The sequence below is a fragment of the Callospermophilus lateralis genome, chromosome 1 (genome assembly GCF_048772815.1).
Source record: "Callospermophilus lateralis isolate mCalLat2 chromosome 1, mCalLat2.hap1, whole genome shotgun sequence".
Classification (NCBI taxonomy): domain Eukaryota; kingdom Metazoa; phylum Chordata; class Mammalia; order Rodentia; family Sciuridae; genus Callospermophilus; species Callospermophilus lateralis.
Window position 1 is genome coordinate 112,730,849 of NC_135305.1, and position 27,405 is coordinate 112,758,253.

Genomic DNA, 27,405 nt, shown 5'->3' on the forward strand with positions numbered 1-27,405 from the left:
CTTAGCAAGACCTTGTCTTAAAATAAAATAACAGTTAAAAAAGACTAGGGCTGCTAATATCCAGAGTATACAAAGAACTCAAAAACTTAAACAATAAGAAAACAAATAACCCAATCAACAAATGGGCCAAGGACCTGAACAGACACTTCTCAGAGGAGGACATACAATCAATCACCAAGTACATGAAAAAATGCTCACCATCTCTAGCAGTCAGAGAAATGCAAATCAAAACCACCCTAAGATACCATCTCACTCCAGTAAGATTGGCAGCCATTATGAAGTCAAACAACAACAAGTGCTGGCGAAAATGTGGGGAAAAGGATACACTTGTACATTGCTGGTGGGACTGCAAATTGGTGCGGCCAATTTGGAAAGCAGTATGGAGATTTCTTGGAAAGCTGGGAATGGAACCACCATTTGACCCAGCTATTCCTCTTCTCGGTCTATTCCCTAAAGACCTAAAAAGAGCATACTACAGGGACACTGCTACATCGATGTTCATAGCAGCACAATTCATAATAGCAAGACTGTGGAACCAACCTAGATGCCCTTCAATAGATGAATGGATAAAAAAAATGTGGCATTTATACGCAATGGAGTATTACTCTGCATTAAAAAATGACAAAATCATGGAATTTGCAGGGAAATGGATGGCATTAGAGCAGATTATGCTAAGTGAAGCTAGCCAATCCCTAAAAAACAAATGCCAAATGTCTTCTCTGATATAAGGAGAGTAACTAAGAACAGAGTAGGGAGGAAGAGCATGAGAAGAAGATTAACATTAAACAGGGATGAGAGGTGGGAGGGAAAGGGAGAGAGAAGTGAAATTGCATGGAAATGGAAGGAGACCTTCAGGGTTATACAAAATTACATACAAGAAGAAGTGAGGGGAAAGGGAAAAAAACAAGGGGGAGAAATGAATTACAGTAGATAGGGTAGAGAGAGAAGAGGGGAGGGGAGGGGAGGGAAGGGGGGATAGTAGAGGATAGGAAAGGCAGCAGAATACAACAGACACTAGTATGGCAATATGTAAATCAGTAGATGTGTAACCTATGTGATTCTGCAATCTGTATACGGGGTAAAATGGGAGTTCATAACCCACTTGAATCAAAGTGTGAAACATGATATGTCAAGAACTATGTAATGTTTTGAACAACCAACAATAAAAATTAAAAAAAAAAAAGAATAGGGCTGCAGATGCAGTGCATCATACATGTTTGGTCACATGTATGAGACCCTGGGCTCAATCCGCAGTACATCAGAAAGAAAAACAAAAATAAAGCAAAGTAAAAACAAACAAGCTACCAAAACTAGTTTAGAGTAGTGTGGATTGTGTTGCTAGTCACAGGAACAGGGTGGAAAATAAGATCTGAAAAGAACCGTCTGGTGTTTGCGAGGACTGTTAAGAGAACCATCTGCGTATGTGCTAGGGTTGAGGTGCTTCTGTGAGCCACACTTGACTCAGCTCCCTGGGGAGAAACACAGGAAGTAAAACTGGTCCCTGAATAAGTCATTTGTACAAAAGAGGGGGGCAAATCTGTATTAGTTAAGTTGGAACTTCAGAATATTAAAATAACATTTTGTAATGTTACAGTTAATAAAAAGAAGTTTTAAGAAGACCTTTGACAGAAAGCCAAGATAACTTGTTATTTACATATCAATTTATGGATGTATCTTGGAAGTGGTATCTTTAACGTAAAAATGCTCAAAGCGAGGGTGTTCACTGGGTTCATATAAAATTCTCTGCAAGGTGGGATGAGGGAAGAGATGGGGAGAAGAAGAAAGGGGACTTTGAAAAAGGGACATTATTACAACAAAATATTGGAAAATTTGAAAAAGTTCCCTATTGTTTTACTCTTAGCAACTAAAGAAGACAAAGCCTCACAAAATATTATTGTCTGGTGGGGCATGAGTTGAAAATGAGTTACACTGATTAAATCCTGAAATACTTTGTCACTTAATTTTCTAAGCAACTTTACAATTTTAAAAGCAAATAATTATTTCTTATAAACATCAATGATATTATCAGGGGCAATTTAAAAAATTAGAATATTTAAAAAATTGTATCTTTGGATTTTAATGACATGTCTTTAAATGGTTTTTATTTTTGTCTTGCCTGAGGTTCCTAGGACTTCTTGAATTTTTAGGCCTGAGATTCTCCAGTGACAAGTATTTTTCAAGGGCTCGTCTCCCTGGAGATCCTACCTTACCTACCACTATCAGCCATGCTCCCCTTGGGCGGGACTTAGGAGGGTCGCTGTCCTGTCCAGGCCTCATCCAGCGCTCTGTCCCGTTCCCCTCCTGTTGCAGCTGGGTCTATCATCTGCACCTCATTCCATGCTTGTCCCATCTCTCTGAGCCTTCCTCACGGGCAGAGTCCTGCTTCCCACCCGTATCTCACTAAACCTGGGCTTGGTGTGTATGAGGAAAGGAAATGAGTAATGGTCAAGCTACTGGATCTTACATCATTTATACAGAACATAGCTACATTACCTTTTACTGGACTCTTAGACTAGATCACTTAAGAAAATAAATTTCCTTTGGCCAAGAATTCAATTTAATTGAGAGTCTTTGCTTTACTGAACTTGCGTGCTTCAGAAGCCTCCTTATCCCTTGGAAGAGACAACTAGAGAACATGTCAGGCTATGTTAAACACTCCATTGTGCCCTGTTGCCTGTTATCATGAGAATACAAAGATAATACACTCAAATACCAAGTGAGGAAGGGCTCAGAGAACATGGATGACTCTAAGAATTTCCATTTCCTCAGGGTTTGGTTTTAACTGGAAAACAGATTGCAATGCTGTTTTATCTAAATCAACCATTACTATGATTGACAGAAATGAAAATATAGGAATGATAGATTTGCGAATGATAGATTTGCAATGGGCTATCTGATTGTAAACATTTAAGTCAGTTCCAAAGACTCTTAGACTGGATCACTTAAGAAAATAAATTTCCTCTGGCCAAGAGATGCCTAGAAAGAGCTCCAGTGTTAGGGACAGAGCTGTCTGTTAGAAATGATGAGAGCAGAGAACAATTGTGGGGTGGAGAAAATGCACCTTGGAAGCTGGTCTTCTTGACCCATGACCTGGGGGAGTATTCCAGGGAACCTGGAGAAGTACTCAAGGGCGACGTGGACATTGCTGGGTGAATATCCTGCTTGTAAACAAGAGCAATTTGAAAGCAAAACCCTAGGACAATTTAGACTGATTTAAACTGATTACTTTTAGATTTATGACAAAAGAGTATAAAATTTCAGATGAGATCATGGAGCTAATACATGGGATTGTTACTTCTGTAAACTTTACAGTATTTAGAGTAAACTTTACAGTATTTAGGTGCTGGAAAATGGGAAATATAAAACACACAAAAACCACACGAAAAAAATTCAGTTGTCTACTAAACCTGGTAGGGATTAGAAAACAACTCAAACTTGAAAAAAGATGCTACTTATCCTATAGTCAAAGCAAAATTCAAAACGTTAGTCTTCTATTACATTTAGAGTTTTACAAAGGACCTGCTTTTACCCACTGGCTCTTCCTTTGAGAATGTTAATTGACTAGGTTTTCCTTAACCAGGGACCCCAAGGAGATCTGCAGGTGAGGGGGAAGTTGTTATTTTACCACCAGAAAATTCTATGATGAAATCACCTGAACTTGCTGCGGTCTCTGCAGCTCTGACTCCTGGAGTTGAGTCAAGAGCATTTTATTTTGTCTGCATGAATTCGTGGGTTTTCCTCTGTAACTTTTTTCTCACTTTTTCCTCTTTTCTACTTTCCTCTTTTTAAAGCTTTTAAGCAGATTATCTCGTGTGGTACCATGATACTTTCAAGTTGCCTTCTAAGGCCTGAAGATTTAAGAAACACATTAATGGAGAAGGGATGTTTTTCCCTTCTTGAATAACACTCTAGGAGAAAAAGGGAGAAAAATGATTCTATTCTTGTTCTTTGGGTCTTCTTCCAAATTTATCAAACCTCCTGTTCCAACTGGAAATGAAAAAGAAGCCCATAAAACGCTCTCTTCCCACTGTGTGAAGCTGTCTTCCAGGCCGGGATTATGGACCTCGAAGGTAGGCCTGAAGAAAAGGGTCCCGGTTGCCAAGAGCGACACTGCTTTCACACAGGGATGAGACACAGAGTGCCAGGTTGCTCCCTTTCTCCTCCCCCACTTGTTTATAATATTTTATATTAATTAATTTTCCTTAAAAGCCGTTTAACCCACTCTAAAGGGGTGCACCATGGATTTACTGTGGCCCCTGTTCCTGAACCTTCGGAGAAGCAGGATTTGTGCAGCCTTGAAATTGCTTTTGGCAAACCCACCTCCTCCCATCCCACCTGCAATGTTCCTCTGGGGCACAGGAGGGAAAATCTTCTCTCCCCTAGAGGTTTAACCTGGACTTGAGCTTAGGCCTTCCTCCATCAGAAAGGGATGTTGAAGGAGGAGCTGATGACCAGTGTGGCCCTGGGCAGGGATGGACACTTTGCCAGGAACTGTATTATTGGAAGGGACCCCTGAGACATGCTGGGTATTGTCTCCAGTCACATCTTCCAGAATCTTCCACACTCTTCTCAGCCCAGCAGTGATTGAGCTTTGAGACTTGGTTTTACCTTCCACACTAGAACTGTGACCCCAATTAAGTAGAGGTGAAATTTTATGCTGCTGCTGTTGCTTCTGAAGCACCAAAGTTTACAACGGATTCCCGGGGTCTTTGAAATGATGGCAGTTTGGCAACTGGCAGTTCGAGCTTTTAGGCAGGGATTATGGGATGGCATAGTTTAAAGTAAAAACAGAAGCATAGTCAAAAAAGGAAAGAAGAACTAGAATAACAAGCGACCTTGGCTGTTGGACTGATATGTGCCAGGCTCTCTGTCTGGAAATTCGCTCACAGTATCCCACGCATCCTCACAGTGGCCTTAGGAGGTACATATTGTGTACTCCTGAAGATGAGGCTCCTGACATTAAATGGTTTTCTCAAGGTTGCTCAGCAGGAAAGGGAGGAGGTTGAGTTTAAACTCAGTTCTAATTCCTTAATCCACTTTCCAGGTAGGCACTTGAATTGGCCACGTTAATAATACAGATCATAAAATCCAAGTCAGTGTCATGATACTCAGAGGGAGAGTAGGAGCCGTGGCTGGACCACAATGTGAGCGGTACACATCTCTGTGGCCATAAATGATGGAACTCTGCGATGGCTGCACTGTCCACCTGTCACGCTCAGTCTCTTAGCAGTCTGAGACCTTGGGCCTTCAAATTTTTGCTTTTATCTAAGCAACAAACTCATGAATGCTCAAGAAGAATACAGAACTCCCTGATGTCAGAAAATAGTTTCACAGTATTTAAAGATAAGTTGCTTTCAACTGCAGTCCTAGTTTGGCAGATGAACAAGAACATTTTTATAGGAAAAAAGTGCAGACAAGTGAATTAAGGGGTATTTTTGTGCCTCTTGATGATAAGTTCTTGCTAAACTTGGCTCAGTGAAGGAATCGTAATGAGCTGTTTTCATGGCCTGAGTGACAGTGAGTTCATGTGCGTTGCTATCATATACTCCAGACATTTATGTTTCTGTGTCTAAAAACCATTGAAATGTTTTGAAAATTTCAGTGTGACCAGATGCAACTACGCATTTGAAGCTTCCAGGCACATTAGTGTTTGCTATGATTTAAACGTGTCCCTCAAATCCCACATGCTGGAAACTCTGTCCCCAGTGCGACAGCGTGGAGCCTTAGGCTTTTGGTCCTCCTGGGTGGATTAATGATGGTGTGCTGGGAGGGGGGTAGTTATGAGCCTGGGCCTTCCCCATCCTTGCTCTCTTGTGTACTCTTGCCCTTCTGCCTTCCACCATGAGATGCTGCAACGTGCAGGCCCTCGCCAGATGTGGGCCCCTTGACCTTGGACTTCCCAGCTTCCAGGACCAAGGACCAAAGAAATTCCTTTTCCTTATAAATTACTCCATTCGTGGGAGTACGTTTTAGCAGCACAAAATGGACTTTGATGGTGTTCAATGAATGTTAAATGCGTCAACAACTAAATGTGCTTTATGCCTAAACATGGCATGAAAGAGTCTTGTATCCTATTTTTATTATGATAAACTCTACATCCAATAATATTCTACTTTTTAAAAACTCAATCATGATAACCAAAAAGCTTTAGGGCTAGAAGATAATTTTTGTTGATAAAAATAAAAATAAAGGAAAGGAAATATGGCCACTTATAGTAAGGGAGTGGATCTTAGGACCAGCTACTCTACCCATCTGTCTCAGTTTTCTTCTTGGTAAAATGGGATGGTGATAATAGCAACTATCTCACCAGGTTGTGGAGAGGATGCAGTGATGCTGACGCCTGACAGGGCTTAGCACACTGCCCAGAATACTGTAAATTCTCAGCAAGCTATTATTCTTGTTAAGAGCAGGAATGAAGCATCTACAGGCTTTATTATCACTTGTCTTTCATTTTTCTAGGTCTTCCATAACAAAGCACCAATACTGGGCACCTTAGAATAAGAAAAATGTATTCACTCACAGTTTTTGAGGTCAGAAGTTGTAATTCAGGTCTGTCAGGACCACGAGTCTTCTAAGACTGTAGGGAAGGAGACTCCCTTGCTTCTTTGAGTCTTGAAAGCCCCAGGCAGACCTTGACCCTCAGAGTATCACTCTTGTTTCTGCCTGTCTTTTATTCTTCTTATGTTTTTATTGGTAATTTATAATTACACACAATAATGAGATTTGTTGCCACATTATTCATGCATGCACATGATATGACAATTCAACTCGGTCATTTTCATTTACCAGTATTCCCCCTTTCTGTCTCTGTCTTCACAGGGCCTTCTTTTTGCAAGTCTATGTGTCTTTCCATGTGTTTTCTTCAGATAAGACACACTCATTGGATTTAGGGCCTACCCCATCCAGTAAGATCTCATCTTGACTTAATGACCTATGTGAAGACCCTATTTCTAAACAAAGTCACGTTCTGAGGTTCCCTGTGGACTATTCACTGTAAATTCAACTACAAAAATCAAATGTAGAAATTGCTTTAGCCACTAAGGATTTTCTATTTTCCCTCCTTGCTTTAAAAACAGAAAAAATAGAGGGAGAAAGAGTTCGCTTCAAACTATGCTGTTAACTGCTGCTTGTTATTAAAATGACTTTGATAATCACAAAATCCTTGAATTTATAATTTGACTATCCCAGAAGGAATAGGCTTAATTAGAGAAAAATCACTTTGGCATGGCCAAACAAATTCCCATTTGGTCCCCAGTGGAGGTTCCCAGTAATCTTGGGCACAAAGACCCACAGCTAAAACCCTTCCTGTGGGTGGGGACAATCTCTGCTCCTGGAAGCATCTGCAGCCTCAGCCAATGGACTGCCAAATGGGATGGACCCATCTCTGCTGAATTAAATGGCTCCTGGTTGGGGAAGATCCTGAGAAGATGGGAGACTGTAGAGTTTTCTGTAGATTGATGAAGAATGGGCTAAATGGTCTAGTGTGGTATTTCCAGAATGCCCTTGTACTGTCTTCAAAACATGAGAAGTTCCCAGTCAGCAGTCCTGTTTAAGATGCAAATAGCTCTGGGAGAGATAAACTTCAACTGGTGATCAAATCTTTATGGATCTATTTGAAAAAGGGTTCTGGGAGTAGTTTTCAATAGAAGGTTAGACCACAGGCAGGAGCTTTGCAATTTTTTTTTTTTTTTTTTTGCTGGTGGGTGAGAGACTTTATGTGTATCATCTACAAAGCAAAAGAGAATTATGAAGGACCTGTTTGTATTCATCCCTGTATTCCTGAGTTTAGTGATGTGACATCCATACAAACATAACTTATAAATTCAAATGTGCGCACAAGGGAAAGAAAAGGAGGGAGGGAAAGTGTTTGTGGGATGCAGAGGGCAGGAGTCAGAGACAGGTATAGAGGCCCAGATAGAGAGGGCATTGATGGGGGAGATGAGGAAGAGATGGAGGGAAAGGAGGAGGAGGAGAAAGAGGAACAGAATTTAAACAGTGTGGGCTGCTGGCTCACTGTTCCCTGGGGGGTTAATACCACACCTGGAGAGACCTGGCTGATCTGCCTGTCCCCTTGAGCCATGTGGGAACCCAAGCCACCCTTAGTGTGAACCTCTCACACAGCTGAGATACAAGTGCCTCAGTGTTTTCATTTTCACACAACCTGGCCACAGTAAGGCACATCTGAAGGGCCATCACTTGGGACACCTACAAAAAAATGGAGTCCACTAAATGCATCAAGATATGGATTGTCAAGCTAATTTAATTACATGCCATCTTCACTGGACATGTACTCCACTCCAGAGAGTACCGAGAGATGTGAAATGATTTTTAGTTAATAGGCAGGTGTTTTCTGACCAGAGACAGTTAACCCTTAAATGACTCTGCCTCCTAGTACTGTTTTTTCCCCCAAGAAGAAGAAAAAAATTAATGAAATTAGATGTATCATTCTGTAAAGATTAGAAGATATAGGTAAGCCAAAAACAAACTTAAAAAATACCAGTATTTTCATCATTCTGCAAAAAACAACCAGTTAGCATTTTGGTCATGTAATCTCACTGTTTTCCTCGTCAGTGTGTGTGTGTGTGTGTGTGTGTGTGTGTGTGTGTGTGTATGCATACTTTGATTTTATACAATCATGCAACTGGGTTGTGTGTGGTGGGTTGGGACCCTCTTTATTCACTAAGCAAGACACTGAACATCTTCCCGTATCCTCTTAGCACAGACCTATAGCAGAGGAGGACAGGGAGGGACCTCAGACGCTCATTCTTTAGCCAGTGAGTGTGGTCCTCTTTTAAAGGTGGAGGGTTTGGCTGCAGCACCTGGGTGATAGTGGTCACAGGAGTTTCCATGCAGGCATCTGGCCCTGGGTGGTGAGGCCAGAGCAGAAGCACCAGCTAGAGCCTCAGCAGGAAGACACTCTTGGCCTCTCCTGGTGTGTGAAGAAGATTGCTCAGTGCAGACCACTTTCACAAATGGGGCCCCCCTCCCATTTGGCCACAGGATTCTTCTAAACCAGCACCACTGTCATTTCCCCCCAAGACTTGTTCTACTTGTTTCTACTAGGAATGGTGCTCACAAATACTCTCCAATTGTATTGTGCTTTTTAATTTTTTTGATAAAAGCCACTAATTGAATCAAATGTAATTCATCCTACTGAACAAATATGAAGAGACTATTTAGATGTCTTTTGTGTAAACCCCTTAAAATAATGTCAAAGGCAACACGTAAGCTTCATTTGACTTCATCTTATAGGTTAGCTAAACTAAAAGCTATATGCCCCTGCGTTTGTATTCATGAATCTTGCCTATTAACCCTCTGAGATTTTGTGTGAGCTACTGTGTTTAACCTAACTCTCCAAAAATAAGGGGGTCGTGATTTCCTTTAAATTGTAGCTTACATAGTGGAATGTCTCAGGCATTCCTGCTTATTTGATTGCATTCAGACGGTACTTTGGCAAGGGAAGCAACTGCATTAAATTAGCATCAAGCACAATGAATGGTAATTGCAAGACTGTCATTTCTACAAGTGCAAAATTAATGTGCTCTGCAAGCCTGTTCCATTGTATGCCACAGGGAAACCTCAGAACCATGTTGTTTGGAGCAGAAGAATGCACTGTAGCAGCACTGTTAACGTGTGAAGGTATCAGTCAGCGACGGTGTCCTTGCCACCTTTTTTTGTTGTCACCTCATGCTCATTCTTTAAACCCTGTCTGATCTCATTTGCATGCTCATATTCTAGCCCTGACAGGCAGTAGCCTGGAAGTGCAGCGAATGCTGTGGAACAATTCCTTCTTCTGTATGTGGCACCTTGTAGGTGAATAATACCGGCATGAACTACCTCCATATATTGATGAGAGTATGAACGGGATACTTATGTGAAGCGTCCTATTAAGAGATGCACAGACCACTTCCACAAAACTTTACCCAAATGCTATACATTCATTTTAGAGAGAGAAGAGTGATTGACATGCATTTTTATTGTAGCTTAGGAGAAGAGCTAGCCACGCCCCTTTTCAAACTTATTTACATATGAAAAATTAAGCCACGGGCCAGTTGAATGATTTTTTCCTGGTCATGTGGGATCACAGGGAATACTCCAAATGAATACATGCTAATGCTGCGGGCCCTTGTATTCTGCTCATAGGCTCTGAGCAATTTATCAGGGATTCAAAGACTCGTTTAAGACTAGAAAAACGCGGTGAGCAGAGATGCTACTGATTTGCTCCTTTGCCACTCAGGGGTCTTAATGCAGTTCACTGTCCCTCCAGTTGCTAAGACTAGACTCAAGCTATACCTACAAGAGTGCTCCTTTGGCCAGTCACTGTCACTATCATTCTCATTATCATCCTCTTACTGAGGATGCCTTGATGGGTGGTCTCAGTCTAGGCTAAACCAAGGGGATGCAACCCCTCAGTCAGTTTACAGGGAATGATTTGGGAAACTTCCTCCCTGAAGTGGGAGAGGAATTAGAATCACTGGACCTTCAGAATAAAATGCACTCACTTTCAGCCAAAAAAAGAAATCATTAAATAGATGATATGCACTTACAAATATGTCTAAAAATGGGTCCAGAACCGGTTCTGCCTTACCTTTGTTGCAAAAGGTCCCGTCATAGGCTGTGTTTGAGCAGTCGCAGGAGTAGCCATGATATTTTTCTATGCATTTGCCTCCATTCTCACAGTTGGTCCCATAACTGGTGCAGTGGCCAGAGCACCCAGATTTGAACCCAGATGTGACCTTGGCTCTTTCCTCAAGGTCAAGTGTCACTCCATTCATCCTCAAGGAGTGGATGCAGCCCAGAAAGCCTTGCTGGCCTCCAGCGCCACCTGGGAATGACAGAATGCAAGAGATCACATGGAAGAACTTTGCCTTGGTTTCTGTCTTGATTCATTATGATTGAACAATTGTGGTAGAAGACAAGACTGCTAAGTACATCTGGTATTGTCACTTTCAAGTTGGTCTTGTCTAAACAGAAAAAGTTAAAGCTCTCCCTTTAGGCTAATACCTAATTAAAAGAGTCTGTCTTCTAAGAAGTGAGAAATTTGCTACAGAAATAAAATGTTTGGAGGTACACAAAAATGCGTAATCTGGTTTCCTATAGAAAAGAGTTTTATAGAAATCTTTAGTTTCTTTGCTCTTAATCTCATGACATTCAGTTCTGTAGCATTATCTACTGAAAGAAATAAAAAAGGAAGAGAAACATGAATATATTAGCATAGTTAACAAGCCAATTAGTCAGAAGGCATAAATCCATTTGAAATGTGATTGTACGTTTTGGTTCTTGTCTCATGAAAGGCTTTGCTTTGAGGTTCACATTAAGGGTATCTAGGACTTGTCTGGGGTGTTGGGAGTTGGAATTGATCATTTTACATAGAAATCATGTTTATTACTAAGTTGGGATAGGTTTCATTGCTTTAGTCTAAATGTCTTTGCAAGACATATACCACAAAGAACATGTTAATTGTGAGTTTTGGAATAAGTTAATAGAGTTAGGCTGAAGTTCATTGTATAAAAATATTAAAATCTTCCAAACAAACTTCATAGAAGTATTCATTAAAACATGTGTCACAAGTGGATTTAATTGTGTCTGTAATATCCTTGGTTATGGTCTTTTTTTTTTTAAAGCAGCTTGTATAAAAGGAGGAATACAAATTTATACATGCATCTGTATCTTAGAATAACACCTTTTTTGGAAATAAATCCAAAATGAATAGTTGGTAAAATTATTGGAAGAAATATCTGATAAGGTCTTAGAAAAGAGAGCTTGTTCATAAAAATAAAACTCAATTTACTCTTTCATTGAATGCTGTGCAGAAGGAATCAACCTAGCACCTTAAGGTGTTTTACCTGATCTTCACAGCAACCTGCCAAGGTAGGTATTGTCATCATTGACCTCATGTACAGACAAGGAAACTGAGGCGTAGGGAAGTCAAGGAGTTTACTCCAGGACTCAGGGTGCCCTGGTGGCAAGGCTGTATCAGATCTGTCTTGCTCTGGAGCCTATGTTCTTAATTGACTAGTGATGACCACCCAGTACAGAGGAAGATGGAGATTTGGATATTTTTCCCAATGGAGCTGTTGACTGGGTTGCTAGAGTTTGGGTAAGAAGTTAGGCTGGGGTTGATTCTGATCACCTGGACTACTGTCTCGAGAAGAGGAGCACCCCAGTAGACTCAAGACAGGTCAGCTCTGCTTACGTCTGTGAATCCTCATCCATAAGATGGTGAAGAAATCCTTCCACTGTCTATTTAAACCCAAGCCTCGTGTTTCTCTGTTGGAAAGTGCATCATTTTAAAGATTCTCCAGGGAACATTTTATTTTCATAAAATATTTGAATAAAAGATTAATTGAAGGGAGTCCAATGCCCTTTGTGATCAAAGCTGGTGGGTAGCAGAGGGCAAAAGAAGTTATTAAAAGCAATGGTTTTGCTCAGAGGCTCCAGGTGAGGCTGTGGGACCTCCGTGCCCGGGCAGGGGCCGGCCCGGGGCCGGGGCGCCATGGCCGATTCCCAGCTGAGCTGCCTGGACGAGGCGCACGTGAAACCCAAGGTGGCCGAGGCTCAGGCCGCCTCCTACTACTGCGAGCCGCGGCGGGCCGCGCTGGAGGCGCTGCTGGGCCGCGGCGAGCAGGCCTACCGCGAGCGGCTCAAGAAGGAGCGGCTGCGGGACTTCCTCTCCAGCCAGGAGCGCCAGGCCCTGTGCACCGCCTGGAGCCCCTACGAGGACGCGGCCGCCGCAGCCCCCGCTGTCCCCGGCAAGAGCAAGAGCAAGGCCAATGTCCCAGCGAAGGTCCCGGCTGAACCATGCGAGTCCCTGGCCTACTGGCCGGACCGCTCCGACACGGAGGTGCCCCCCCTGGACCTGGGCTGGACCAACGCTGGCTTCTACCGTGGCATGAGCCGCGTCACTCTCTTCACCCATCCCCCCAAGGAGGAGAAGGCGCCCCACCTCAAGCAGGTGGTCAGGCAGATGATCCAACAGGCCCAGAAGGTCATTGCTGTGGTCATGGACCTCTTCACCGATGGGGATATTTTCCAAGACATTGTGGATGCTGCCTCCAAGCGCCGGGTCCCAGTGTATATCATCCTGGACGAGGCGGGAGCGAAGTATTTCCTGGAGATGTGCGGGAGCCTCGAGCTGGCTGACTTCCGTATTCGGAACATCCGCGTCCGCTCTGTGACAGGCGTTGGCTTCTACATGCCCATGGGGAAGATTAAAGGAACCCTGTCATCAAGGTTCCTGATGGTAGATGGTGCCAAAGTAGCCACTGGATCCTATAAATTCACCTGGAGTTCCTCCTACGTGGACAGAAACCATCTCCTCCTCCTGACAGGGCAGTACACAGAGCCCTTCGACGTGGAGTTCCGGGAGCTATACGCCATCTCCGAGGAAGTGAACTTGTTCCAGCAGCTGGGCCTGGCAGGAGGCGCTGGCAGACTTGGCCTCGACCGCTCCTCCACTGTGGCTCGCAAGCTTATCAACCCCAAGTATGCCTTGGTGGCAGGCAGCCGCCACCCACCGGGGGAGATGATGCGCTGGGCTGCCCGGCAACAGCGGGAGGCTGATGGCAGCCCGGAGGGGCAGGAGGAGGGCAGTGGAGGTGGCGAGGCAGCCCGGCGCCTGGAGAGCTTCCTGAAGGACCTGGTTACTATAGAGCAGGTGTGGCCGCCCGTGGATCCCGTCCCCTTGACAGATCTGAGCCACCCGAGGCTCAAACCCCGAGAGGCAGTCACCCAAAATGGCAAGGGAGATGCTGCCAACGGGGGCCCCATACTGGCCACGGAGGGCAAGCGTTTCACGGGCAGCAGGTTGTTCAGCCGCCGGGCTAAGAGGCCTGCAGCACCCAGCAGCAGGGCCGGCTCGCTCTCCCCCGAGGCCTGCCCCGATGTGGAGTTTCTGAAGGGGAAGAGGCCCACTGAGGACTCCAGCACCAACATCTCAGGTAAAACAAGTCCCAGTCCTTCCAAGTCCGGCAATTGCGTGATTTCCTGAGCTGCAGGACCTGTGGATGCCTACCTGTCCTGCCCTGTGCCTTGGACAGCACAGGCCCCACCCTGTACCAGTTTGTACCTCCAACCTCACCGGCCTCCGCCTACAACCTCCATCCTGGCCTCAGCGCCTGAATCCAGATGGAAGGGTCCCAAGACTTCTAAGACCATCGTGTGCTTCCAGACTGTGGTGGCCAGGCCAGGAGAGGTCACTGCTGCTTTGTTTACATGAAGAGGAAGCTCGACTAGTGTCTGCTCCCCTTTATATACCTGCCCCTCCCTCCACTGGGTCAGCGCTGCCTGCCATGTCCCTGGGTAGGGAAAGGGCCATATCTTTGTGCCCTAGTAGGAGAAGTCCCTGGGTCAGCTTCAGCCACCTGGTTTCTCTTTTTCTGGGCTTCCTGGTGCTTTTTGGTTGCTCCTACCAGGAAGGACAGGGTTCTGAGTAGGAGTCCCCAGTTCCAGTCTTGCTCCAGCCTTAGAAATACAAGTCGATGGAGCATCTGGGACAGCTGGGACACTGGCTGCTGTGGCCTTCCTGGCCTAGACCTACACTGGGCTCTGAGGGAACAGAGGGGAAGACACCAGCCTCCCACAGTCAGTGGCAAGTTTGGACCCCGCCCATGCAAAAGTCCCTTCCCTCCCCAACCCAGCAGGCCGGGTTGGTACTCCAGGCCTCCTGGGCAGGTGCCTGCTGCAGCCCCTCCATGGGTTCTTAGAGGGCCTGGCCTGGGCCTCCCTTCAGTTTGCTTTGGTTTGTAGCCCAATGAAGGGAAAGAGAGGGTCCCAGGTGATGGGGAACTGGACTCTAAAGACAGGAGAATTTGCCCCTTCTCCCTAAGATCATCATGGGTCCCCTCCACCTACAGAACTTCCCCAGTTACATTTCAGCCAAAGACTAGCCTTAGCCTCCTGTGACGTATTGGGCTGTGCTCAGGGGCCTCGTCCCCCCCCAAGCAGGTGGGCTCTGCCACAGTGCTGGACGAGGGCACCCAGTACACAATCCCACACTGCCCCTCCCCATCCGGTGACTGGTTTAAACAGTTCTGGAAAGTGCTTCCTTATGCACCAAGGCCTGGCCATGTGACGCATCTCTTTCTAGAGAACAGAGGAGATGTGAGCGTGGGGACCAAGCCTTAGCTCCAAGTGGTCCCTTAGAGGTGAGGGACACAAGATGCTTCAGCAGGCAGCTCAGCCAGCCCTTGTGCCGCCCAGAGGTGGGAAGCTGGCCTGTTTTACCCTTCTTCCCTCTCTTTCATGCAGGGTCAGGAGAGACACTTAGCAGGGTCCCTGTGGAAGTTCCAAGTCACTGCACCCCTCCCCTCCTTTCTGCCTCAGTTTCTCCATGTGCCAAGATGGGGCTTTTCTCACTTTCTGTAGGACTTAGGGGAAAACCATAGGTTAAAGAGGAAGCGACTGCAGGTGGGGCAGAGTGCCGACCCTTAAGGGGGCTCCCCCTGCAGGCCTTCTCCCCTCCAGCCTGTTTCTTCATCCTTTCAGAGGGCTGGGTCAGATGGTCTCTGGCCCCCTAGAGCTCTGAAAATGCTCAGGAAACTACAGTGCAGAGATGGCCAAGGACCGTGACGTCATATAAAGCAACTCTTACTGTTGGCTTGTCGGCCTAAGCTTCCACCCACTCTGTTCCGCCTCTTGGCTTCTCAGTTTCGGGTGCATCTGCCCTCTGTTCCGGCACGTGCACGCACTTGGTGAACTACGCACCCCCTCACCACATCTCAGGAGGACATCTGGCCTTCCCAGTTGGGGGGGGGGGCAGGTTCAGGGGTGGATGGTGCCCTTGGACCCAGCCCAGCTGCTTCTGCAGGCTGGCAGCACCACAAGGGCTGGAGGAGGACAGATTAGGAGGGAGCTCAGTGTGGGGCCCTGGCTTTGTGGCCCCCACCAGGCCACTGTCTCGCCTGCCAAGTGCAGAGACTGCAGGTTGAGGATTAGCAGCTCGTGCAGCCATGGAGAAGGCCAGCCTCCCGGTGAGCAGAGCCCCTGGTGTTGCTACTACCCTGGCTTCTGCCCCACAAGGGCAGGAAGCCCAATTTCTGTATGGGGCTGGTAGACTGTCCCTTGACCTATGTTACCTGTGTCAGTATCTGTCCTCGGAGTGTGGTTAGTCCTACCTCTGATCTATCAAGGGTATTTCTAAGACAGCCTCTGCTAACATCAATACCCTGGCCTGTAGAGAACTTGATGGAAAGTCTAAACAAGAAGGGAAGCCTAGACACAGAGGAAGAGGCGAGAGGGGGAGTGGCTCTGTCGCCCCCACCACGCTGCTTTTCTCTTTTATTAAATGCCTACTATTTGCCGATCACTGTGCCAGGTGATTTAGGAACATACAGGTCTCAAACTAAGAACAGCTGAGGAAAGAGCCCTTTTCAAAGTCATCAAATAATTTTCATGTGTATTTGGGGCATGAGCCTCGTCGGGTTGTGTGTTGAGCCGCATGAGATGTGATTGTCATTTCTCAGGTGAGGTACACACCTATCCCAAGTCCCTCATCACATAAAACACAGTTCTGGAGCTGTACCTCAGGCTCAGACTCTCAGCACTACTGACACTTTGGAGCTGCCAAGTCCTCTGTTGAGGGAGGGGCTGTGGTAGTATTGAAGGGTGTGGAGACATCCTTGCCTCTACCTGCTGCAGGCCACAGTGTCTCCAGATGTCACCCAATGCATCGGATGGGGGAGTAAATCCCCTCTGTTTAGGGCCCCTGCTTTCTACTTTAAGGCTCCGACAACCACAGATGACTTCTTGAAAGCACTTCCAGGCTCTCCGCCCTGTGTCTTGAACAGAGCACTCGACGGAGGTGGCTGACGTGCCTGAGATTTTTGACTTCTGGGACAGTTCTCTGAGAGGCATCCTCCAGTTTCAGCCTAGTTACCTTGATTAGCTCTTCACTGCCATGCTTGCCCCAGAACAGGTGTGTTTCTGTGCACACATCTGCCTTACTGTGCTCTGCTCCTGGTCTGGTTTCCTCCCAATCTGCTGCTCTTCCTGAGTCTCACCTACACCACACATGGAAAGTACCCTGGGGTGTGCCTGTGTGTGCCCAGCAGTGGCCCTGTTCCAAAAGCAGCCAGGGCTGATGGCAAGAGAGCCTCCAAACTCAAATCAGGCCAAGGATTTGCTACCTGGTTGTCATGGCCACATTGAATAAACATCGACAAAGCCCCCTCTGCAGCTAATTAGCCCTGCAGTGCGCTGTGGATTCAGTTTGTCATCTACCACACTGTGCCACACTCAGGCCTTCCTGCCCCAAAGACGCAGAGGCTGTCATTGATCATCTGCACTGCTGTTCCAGCTGCACAAGCTTTGCCACAGGACAGACAGACACCCTGGATTCAGTGAGCTGAGCCTGACCAAGGTTGGGAGCGGATACACCTTAGACAAAGGCAGGAAGCGGGTGCAAACGTGTTTTTAAGCTAATTGCAAAGACTTCCCAGTTAGGCATGCATTTCAAGGCTTCTACTCTCCCACCTGTGCAGCAAGGAAGATACCATGTGCTGCAGCAGGACATCACAGGTACCCATTCTTTAGGGTTCCTGAACCTGGAGAACAGGTAGAACAGGTAGACCTCACCTGTCTAGCTCACTGTTGTAACGCAGTATTTGCTTCATACCTATTTGTTAAAAGATTGAAGACTTGACAGTCACTTACAACAGAAAATAAGCCAGACTAACAAACTGGTGAGGCATCACCAGCCACAGTGGCAATCGCCTGTTATCCCAGCTGCTCAGGAAGCTGAGGCAAGAGGATGGCAAGTTCAAGCCCAGCTTGGGCCACTTAGTGAGACCCTGTCTCAAAAACTAAGTCCAAAGGGCTGGGGATGTACCTCAGTGGTAGAGCATTTGCTGGGCATGTATGAGGCTCTGGGTGCACACCTCAGTACTAAGTAAATAAATAAATGGGAAATCAATCATGAAAAAAAAAAAAAAGCAATGGCTTTGAAGGGCTTCCCACTTTGCCATCTGCTCGTCAGCCCAGCTCCACACCTCTGTGCTGAGGACAATTGGGGCCTTGCCTGATTTGGAAGAATTTCAACCCATTAGCCACTCTTTGTGTGTTAGAATTTCATTTTGGCTCCTATTATTTTAGTCACTATGGCTTTTGTTCTTGCAATAGGGTTTTCCAAAGTGTCTTTATTACATAAATGCATAGCTATTTGAATTTTCATCACTAGTCCATTAACACAATGATGTCCTATCAAAATATGTGGAAATTTCTGTCACTGATTTTTAGCTATCCCCTTCACCTTTGGTCTCATTATCAATGTAATTAATAGTATTTCATTGTGGAAACTGTAAACATATTGATAAGCAAAACACAAAAGAGAACTGTAAGGTTCCTCAGATGCAACTACTTTTAGGGAACAGCCCTTTCCAATTTTATCTATGAACATATAGATGTGCAAAGAATAACATAAAGGAAGAAATGGAATCATAAGAGCCCTATGGTTCTCAAACTTGCTTTTTGCACTTAGCGTATCACAGGATATTTTCCAAGTGACCTGTGGACAACCAGAACTCGGTGTCTAACATGGGCCCAGCTTCTCTCTGTGGAGGGGCGGTCACTTAATCTGCTCTCACATTACCATCGGGCTTTTTAGCTTTTCCCAATTTCCATTTTACAATGTGTTGCAACAATATGATCTTTGCAAAAACATTGGTGTACTTGTCCTGTTTTTCCTTGGATTTTGTCCCTTGGCATTAGTGGATTACACTTCCAGGTGTGACTGTTGGGACTGAAGACACACTTTTCTATGTGTGTGAGCTACTGCGGGGAACATAGGCCTCGTGCTCCATAGACAAGCGCTCTACCACAGTGTGGCATCCCCGGCCTGAACACACATTTTAAAAGGCACTTTGAATCTATTTTCCTTGAGAAGAATTTACCAATTAATATTTCACCAGTAGGTCCAAGGTGTCCACCTTCCCACCAATTCTAATCCTCATGGATTTGTCAATTCAATTGAGTGGGGAAAAGCAGCTCACTATTTAATAGGCATTGCTTCACATACTGAGAATGGAATACTTCCTATGTTTTCCTTTTTATATTGTATTGTTTCTTTATGTTCTTTAATTTTGGGGGGGGGATAGAAGATATATTTCTTATTGATTGAAAACAGTATTTTGTGCTTTGACTCTTTGCTTTGCATTTTGTGATTATATTCTTCCAGCTTGTGTCTTTTAACTTGTACGAGGCTTTTCTTTTTTTCTCTATGAAGGCTGGGTTACTGATGTGGTACATCCATGTGTCTTATTTCTGCCTTAATATTGGGCTTCTAGAGACCTTCTCCAATCTAAATCAATACAATTATTTTCTTCTAGTACTTTTGAGATTTTATTTCTCTCAGCATTTTAACCTTTACTCTCTTTAGGACATATTTTACTCTGGGAATAATTTGTATTTAATGGATCCTCAGCAATGACTGAGAAACTTCAGAGATTTAAAAAAGGCTAAGTAAAGGTTAACATGGTCAAGAATGGAGATTTAAAAAGGGCCAATTAGCAGAGCAAATCTATATTAGATCGCATCTTTTTTATATCATTAAGACAAAAATGTAGGTATATAAGTGCATACTTGGTGATTTATGGACACAGGGCTCACTGAAGAAGGGGCTGCAGGGGCAGGATTCCCTGCTGTCTGCTCTTGCCCTGGGTCCTGGGTGTTCTGAGATTCTCCAGCTATGTCTGTTCCATTCAGGGATGCTGACTGCCTTTGGCTGGGCCTTGGGTTTTATCAAATTGCTTAATCTCTCTCAGCATCAGTTTTCCCAACCACAGAAACGGGATGAACTGGATGATGTCTTGGGGTCCCCCAGCTCTAAATTGCTCCAGCTCATGATTTACAACACTTCCCTTTATGCTTATGTAAATCCCTATCTTTCAGTAAATAATTCTTTCTCCTAAACTTCTTTGTTTTTTTCCCTTTCTGAATTGTTGGCTTTTTACTCTTCTTTGGAACTGATAACAAAATATGACTAAGACTCATTTTCATTTGTTGCATTTATTAAATTAAATATTTTTCACTACATGTTAATTTATAATGGAATTACCATTTCTCACTACAAAAGAAAGATTAAGTAAAATTGATATTTTTTTCTTACTTAGGCAGCCCCCTCATTTATTTAAATGGGCCAGTGAGTTGAACGTAGCTTTCTTGATTGAGTCAAGAGGAAGAAAAAATATTTTATGCTGAAAATGGTCATTATATATTATGCAAAAGATGTTAATGTGCTGAAACCATAAAAACTGAGTTTAACTTATTGCTTTGTAGAAATCTTTCTTTGTGGCAAATGTCATAAGTTGAAATTATAGGTCTTCAAGTAAAAATGCTACTTAACCTTTGTTAATTAGGAAATCAACACATTGTCATTGGAGAGAGCCCCCTGCCATGCCAGGGCTTCATGCACATTAGTCAAACCTCTGATAATTATCCAAGGTGAGATGTGGGTTTAATTTGTATATCATTTTTCATGTGGAATGCTACGCAAGTGTTGCAATTAAAGATTAATTATGAAAATGCTGTAACTACCCGTAATGAATAATACAGTCATTAAATGCACAGAAGGTGGGGGCAAAAGAATCAGTATCACATTAAACAAAAAGGACAAAAATAATATCAAGAGGAAGCATAAAAACATACACGTCTTCAAATTCAGGGCTGAACAGTGTTCTAAGAAGCTAAGTTCTATTTCAGAACTACTTTATCCACTCAGACTGGTCACTCTTCTGCCCAGTCTCCACACCAAGTTCTTTTTGTATGTTAAAAGGCATAACCACTGTGGGAAAGATAAAGTCAAGGAGGGTTAAGTGGGATCTGGATATGGAGTGGGGAGTGGCTGCAGGATGGTGAGAAGAGCAAAGCCACTGGTCAGCTCAGCAGCTTCGCAAGGCTGGGAAGGCATTGCTAAAATGACAGGTGGAGACCAATGTGGTCACAAGCAGCCATGCGGTGATGCTGGCCACAGCTTGACACGTGGAGGCAGCAAACAGGGATGAGGAAAGCAGGAACGATGGTTACAAAGATTCATCTTTGTGAATGGTTTTGTGCCTCACTGCCTGTGTGACTTTCCCAAGTCCTTCCTGAGTCTCAATCTTCTTAGGTGTTACAACATTAGCATGACAATATGCATTTTGCAGGGCATCTTCATAACAAATAGTAATGCACTCTTTGTCAGATAGTAGTGGTGCTAGGATCCGAATATAAGCAAAATTCTACAGTAGCACAGAATTGAAATAAGTTAATTATGGAGAAGACACTGAGTATACATCAATCTGATGCTGAGTTATCATGAACTCAATTGGGTCCCCCATAGTCCCTAATTTATCTATTGAAGCACTAAACCCCAACCTGAAACTATTTGGACTTTATTTGGACTCTACTTGACTCTGTTTGGACCTCTATGAGGTTTTTAAAGAGGTTTCAAGTTTAAACAAGGTTATAAGAATGAGACCCTAATCCAGTATAATTGGTATCTTATAAGAGGAGGAAGACACCAGGAATGCACTAGCACAGAGAAAAGATCACGTGAAGACAGGGAGATGACAGTGGTCTGAAAGCCAAGGAGAGAGGCTTTAGGAAAAAACCACCCTACTGAACTTCTCAGCCCCTAGAACTATGAGGAAATAAATTCCCTGTGTTCAACCCACCTAGTCTAAGGCATTTTGTCCAGGCAGCTGTGGCAGACAAAGACAATGATAAAGGGTTAGCATTAGGCTTGGACTGATCCAGCCTGCTTGGAGTGACCTTGGAGTCCATCTTTTAACTGCATTGTTCCCTTGAACATCACAGTTAGGATGGGTGACAGCTCTATCTTGTCTGCAGTGGAGGACTGTGTCTGTGTCTGGGTTGGGGAGAACCATGAGCTGGCATAGGGATCTTGAGCTTATGACTGACATGATTCGGGGGTGGGCAAAGCTTTGACTTCTCTGGGCAGGTGACCCTCTCTAACCATGGTCTTCTACATGGCTGCTGAACCTGTCTGGGTAGGTGAGGGGGGAAGCAGCTGTGTGCTTGGATAGGTGGGCTATCCAGAGTTGCAGATATTATACCTGCTATTTCTTGGGTTGTGTGTGATACCATTGTGTCTAAGGTCTTGATTGTCAACTTGAAAAACACAAAACCTATGTATTAATGTCAATGTGTAAACAAATAAACACACACACAGGGTTATCTGAATCCTAGGATGACTACAGTCTCCAGTGGTGGAGGGAGTTAAAAGAAATTAGTTCCCAATCTTCAGTGCAGAGCGGCAAGATTGACAGATATTGATCCGCGAGATCTCTGTCGGCTGGGTATTGAAGGGCATGCATGGAAAAGGCCTTGACATACTCAGAGAATGAGGTTTTGGAGAACTGCTCTTATGGATGGTGCTCATGAGCGCTCATTCATAACTTCATGCAGCAGGATGGATTTTTTTAGTTCATTATCACTGCATGCACAGTGTAAAGGGCATGTAGAATACGTGACTCCCAACTATCAAATCAGAATAAAATTTCAAAATAAAAACTGAAGGAAGAATACCAGGGTTCCAATAGCAGAAAACTATCATTTGTGTCTAAATGAAACTTTATTCTGTAATGGGGGTGGAGTTAAGGGGTTCCAGAGGCTGTAGTGTCAGGGCAAACTCATATTAACAGAAGACTGGCTATACCAGGCCCTGTCCCCAAAACTTTATATATTTCAACTCTCAAAGATAAGTCTCATTATGACCCCGATTTTACAGATGAGGAAACTGAAGCCCAGCAAGTTGATTTGTGCAATGTCACAGAGCTAGCAAGGGGCCAGACTGACAGCCAGGCTGTGCTCTCACTGCATCCATAGCTGCCATATGGACTTGGGGTGTGTATCACATAAGGCTCTTTCTTCCCCCCATCTGATATGTCTCTAGGTGTTGCTGTGTTTATACATGGAAAACACTTAATGCCTGAGATAGGCTGGGCCATTTACCATCGTCCCTGAAGCCACAGGGTGGCTGAGCCTGAAGGGGAAACACAACATTCACAATTGAATGTGGGTCCTGGAACTGGTCTCAGGTCAGCAAAGGAGAGACACGTCTTTGGTGCCATCCCTGAAAGCACACTTTTAAAAACCTAGTACAAAAGCTTAACACTGAGATTTTGAAACCACATCAGGAGTGGGCCTTGGACCCTGGGGGTGGTGGAGGTTGATCCTTCTGCCTGTGCCCAGTTTGCCAGCACAGATTTCAGAGGGCATCGCTCTGCAGGGGGTCTTGCAGTTCCAAGTCCACAGGTGGGGATAAGAGAGTTCCAGGCTAAATTGCCACTTCCTGGTCGGATCCAAATCTTAAACAATTGACAGGTACATTAGTAAACTCTAATGCAACCCCAGACCTCAAATTTCTCAGCTGAGAACTCTGTCTAAATATTCCGCTGACAAATATCTGTACATCATTTCACATATTGTGTGCCCTGCTGAGAAATTCTGCTCATATTTGAAGCAAAATAAGTATCTTTCTGCTGATCCTACATTCCCCATGTCTCGCCCTCTTATGTTTTTAGAAGTATCTATTTAAACACCCATAGCTAGTGCCTTTCAATTCAGAGTGAAGAATCCCCAGCACTGGCCTTCACCTAGCACCTTGGTCTTGTCTCCCAAAGTCCAAACTTCAGCAAGTCTTGACAGATGGTGTTCCCAGGTCAAGGCTGGGCTGGTGGATCTGGGAGGAATCAGCACAGCTCTGATAACGGACCCTCGTGGAGGCCTGGGCTTTCCATGCCAAGAGGGTAGAGGACCAAGACCAGAAGGGTTGAGACGGGGAAAGAGAAGGAAGTCAGCAGAGAACTCGAGACAACAGAATGGCAGGGAGTCTCGAGGTCAGGACTTCAAGGAGGGAGAAGTTATAAAGGTTAAAGTCCCCCTGGAAGTCAGGGAAAGTGAGATAGCCACAAGAGACCATTAGATTTGGCGATTTTGGAGACAGAGGCTTCAGTGTGGAATGAGACTGTTACTAATGAGGGTGTGGGTGGTGAGAGGATGGATTCAGCGGGGTGATAGGTCCCTGACTTAGGAATCAACACTAGAACATGACTGTCCTCTGGCTGAGCAGGAATGAGGCACCTTGAAGTTGAGTGTGTGGAGGGGTGAGGGACTGGAAATGGACACAGGAAAGGTTGAGAGGGATGGCAATCCTAGGGCTCTGTGTCCTGAGGCAGGAGTCATCTTCCCAACCTCAACTCACTGGGAGAAGCCCAGTTCAGGCCCTCCATGGCGAGGCCTGAGGACAGGGAGCACTGTGGAAGGAGCACTGTGGAAGGAGCACTGTGGAAGGAGCACTGGGGAAGCCCACACCCTGCCTCATCTGCCCTGGCAGAGGCAGGACCAGGGAGCGCAGAAGAGGTGCCATTGATGCAAAGGAGTAGCAGCAAAGTTAGCAAAATGATACCTTCCTGAAACTGAAATCTCAGAGAGATGACAAGCTATTGTGAACGTGAAGTGGTTGGAGATATTGAAATGAGAAAATTTATAATTGCTGGAAAAAAGCTTCCTTTGGACAGGTTGAGTAGCAGAGTAGAAACAGAGCTGAAGAATAGCTCCGTGGGTTGGAATAAGGGGTCAAAATACTTCCTAATGGGTCCAGGAAAGGACAAAGAGATTTTAAAAAAATGAAGAAAAGCCAAGAACCACAGAGGGAGGAAGTAGAAATGCCAGCGTCTGCCTAACAGTAGCCTCGGGAAAAGGTGGCATTAAGGCAAGCAATGGCCTGTTTGAAAAAACAGGAGGGCAGAATTTTCTAGAAGACACAGTGTTAGACTTTGGATGGAATCCCGAAGAGGGTGGAAAAGCCAACCACAACAAACAGCACATACATCCACAGCTGTGGCCTTGAGACCTGTACCCCGGGGTCCCCACACAGGACTCAGAAAACCTTCACGGAAAAGCCTCCATCTTTACTTGCATTAGCTACTAGAAGAGCTGCAGCATCTCCTTCAGTTAGGAATGTAGGGAAAATCACAGCAGCATGAGGAGCAGTGCTTGTATACTGCCGCCAAGGAAAACAAACAGAATTTTCAAGTTACCTTGGAGTTGTAGATCGAAAAAAAAACTTATGTTCTTGATTACTCTGAAATTATGGTTGTTAGTGGATTCACACTAGGTCTTGTTATTTAAAGCATAGTTTTGAAAAACTACTATATCAAAAATTTGATGTTTTAAATGTCTCGATGACTTTATTTCAGTTATATCATGTTTCTTTTGTAATTGTGTATATTTTCTTTTCTTCATATAAGACATTGTTCTGGGAAGGCAGATAGAGGCTTCCCCAGATTTTCAGAAGGATCCTTGACCCCCAAAGAGTTACAAACTCCTGCATTCTAGTAAAGTTATGGGAACTAAATAAAAAAAAAATGAAGTTCTTAAAAGCTTTCAGGGACAAAAGACAGAAATAAGAACTTCACCTATGTCAACCCCCCTCAGTAGCATGCTGGCTTTAAAAGATAGCTAACCAATGTCTTCAGAGTGTTGATTTGAATATGGGAACCAGCTAAGGCGTTCGTCGGCAGCAGGGTCCCAGAAGGAGTCCCTTTGGTGCCAGTCTTTTTCCTTTTGTAGTGCTGGGAATTGAACTGAATTAAAAGGAATTTAGGAGGAGATTAGAGGCTGTGGGAAGTAAGTGTCAGTAAAAAGAAAAACTTAAATACCACTGTTTTTTGGTAAGCAATTGTGAGTAAATATATTCATGCTATTCCGCAGTTAGAACTATGGAAGTTGCCGCTTGTAGATGACAGGCGGGACAGGAGTGAGTGCTGGGCCTCCTGTTTCACTCAGGAGGACAGCGTGGATACTGGTACATCTTTGTGGACGACAGGGAAAGAAACCAGCATTAGGAGTCTTAACAAGTTAGGGGCAGGGGCCAGGGAAATGAAAGTAGAGGTCCAGAGCAGAAACAAACTGTGAGATGAAAAACACTATAGGGTAAAGATGGGAATTATATGTCGGTCTAAGGAACAGTGAATCAAGAGGCTCACCAAGAGCCTGACAGTGAAATGCCCTGAACAATATGAAGCTGCCATTGGAAGGACCACTTATAGACATGCCATGAATAAAGTTTGGGATATGCCCTCAGAAACTGCTAGGTCAAGAGCAATAGTGAGTAAGATTGGAACACACATGATCTTTGGGTAATTCTGGACACAAGTAAACTCACTGAAGAGTCATTTGAAGTAGCAGAGTTGGGAGAAACCCAGGTATTCATCATTAGGAGATGGGATAAAGGATGCATAGTACATACCCATAATGGAACATAGTCACAGAATAGAATTCACAGAATTACACAAAGAGAAAACAGAAGGCTAGTGAGAAGACTAAGAAACAGAATGGGATCTGTAGCACAATACCATTTACATAAAGCATGATGGGAAAAAAACACTACAAATGTTCAGGAACACTCATATTTTTTGAACAAAAACATAGAGGGAGGGTTAGAAGGGCAAACATACAGTATACTCCAGTGGGTGTCAGTGATAGAGCAAGTGAAACTGGGAATGCTTAAAAAAGAAAGAAAGATTAAAATGAATGCACAACACTGTCAGGATGTGACAAGAGGACCGTGAAATGAGGACTCGAAAAAAAATGAGGCCCGGGCAAGGAGAAAGGATAGAATGAAGCATTAGTGGGAAATAACCCTGCTTATCTGAAGGCAGAAGTAACGAAAGTGGGTATCTTCTCTCTCACTTTCTTAGTGTACTGCAGAGGAACTATGGGCTTGTGGGTACCTGTCTGTTGGGTATTTGAGTCACTTACGCTAATTACTAAACAATAATTTTCTATGCAATACTTGCCACTTATTATCATGAAGTTTGGTTGAATCCTTATTGGAAGGGAATTATATTGGTCAAATTATATTATTACATTGTGTGCATGTGTGAATAAGTAACAATGATACCACCATTATGTATAATTGTAATTTACCAATCAAAAAATGAGGGAAAGCACACATTTGCTTTGTTATAATTCCTGAAATTTAGAAATTTGGATTTTGTGGTGTGTGTGTGTGTGTGTGTGTGTGTGTGTGTATGAGTAAACACATACTTTTTTTTTCCCTTTTGCAGTGCTGAGGATCAAACCTGGATATTGAAAACTTCCTAGACAGGAGGGATGACCATTTTATTCATATGCAGATTTGGGTGCGTTTCATGGCTGGGATCCTGGTTTTTCTCCTCACACCCAAATGTGACTTCCTCTCTGCTCTTCCAATCACTTGGCATTGAGCTGGTTCTTGATTTTGGATGCCGTGGGTATGAGGAACAGCCGACCAAACAAGCTGTCTTATTAAGGTGGAGGAATCCGGGCCCTTTTATGGGAAAGCCAGCCAAGCTCAGCTCAGGGACTGGCCCTCACAGTCGAATCTTCTTTACTTACAAGGCTATTTAATAAACCTCAGCTCTT

The 27,405-nt window shown here is 44.4% G+C and overlaps 1 pseudogene; it reads left to right on the forward strand.

Moving 5' to 3' along the window:
• Window positions 1-12,496: 12,496 nt before the first annotated feature.
• LOC143637823 (protein FAM83F pseudogene) lies at window positions 12,497-13,990 on the forward strand (annotated as a pseudogene).
• The last annotated feature ends 13,415 nt before the right edge of the window (window positions 13,991-27,405 follow it).